Source organism: Buceros rhinoceros, unplaced genomic scaffold (assembly GCF_000710305.1).
Source record: "Buceros rhinoceros silvestris isolate BGI_N320 unplaced genomic scaffold, ASM71030v1 scaffold41237, whole genome shotgun sequence".
NCBI lineage: Eukaryota > Metazoa > Chordata > Aves > Bucerotiformes > Bucerotidae > Buceros > Buceros rhinoceros.
In genome coordinates, this window is record NW_010424654.1 from 1 (window position 1) to 1,015 (window position 1,015).

Below are 1,015 nucleotides of genomic sequence, written 5' to 3' on the forward strand. Positions count from 1 at the left end.
CCAGGGCAGGAGCCGGCCCTCGCCCTGGTTGCCCATTGGCCACACAAGGGTCGATGATCTTTTCCTCATTTCCAGTTTCTTGAGGCTCACTGGAGCCCACCAGCCCCAGTCCTCCCTCCCTACTGGGAAGGCGCTTTGTCGAGGCTTTTCAGCAGTCAACTTGAGACGCGCCTCTGTGTAATTGATGATAACTAACGTCTAATTACCATAATTAGACAAGTGACATGAAATTAAGCTGCAGCTGGGAGCTCGACTTCAACCCGAGCTGCTCCGACACGCATCGTGATGGGCACCGAGAGGAGGTTGGAAGAAGCGCTTTGAGAGGCATCGCTGCTGCCTCCGCCCTGGAATTGACCCTGGACGGGGTTGAACGGGGGGCTGATCAAAAAGGCGAAAAGCAAAACCAACCACAAATAGAAAAAATCCCTACAACCCCCTTTCTTCGGTGGTTTTCTCATGACGGGTGTGTGCGGGCGACAGTTCTGAAAACATTTTAATTTTCATTCCCTGAGGTTTAGGAGGAGGTTGGGCAGCACAAGTGGATGCTGGGGCTGCCAGTGTGCCCCAACTTACTCTTGTTTGGGGTTTTTATGGGTTGTTTTGCCTACGAGTGCTGAAAACGCTGAAAAACGGGTGTGCCTGAGGTCCCTCCCACCCTCACGCTAGAATTTTGTTTCAGATTTGAAATAGATTTGGACAGAATTTCCTACCCGTGGCTGCGTCGCCTCCTTGGTGCGGCCGACGGCGCCTTTGCGATGTCCCAGCACAGGGGTTGTGTCCGTCCCCGGGCGCAGCCTCTTGTCCCCCTGCCGCAGTCTGTCTGTCCGTCCTGAGTTTTGCTGCTAAATTAATCCCTAAACTTGCACGGCCTCACCGTGGCGTTCCCCGATCCCAACAAGGCACCGTTGGCTGCTCTGTTAAACGCTCCCTCGACAGTTTGGTTTGAGCTTGAGCCCCGTGGGGTGCTGGGCTGCTTGGCTGGGGGATGCTCCTCCCCGGCCAACCCCCACCAAAG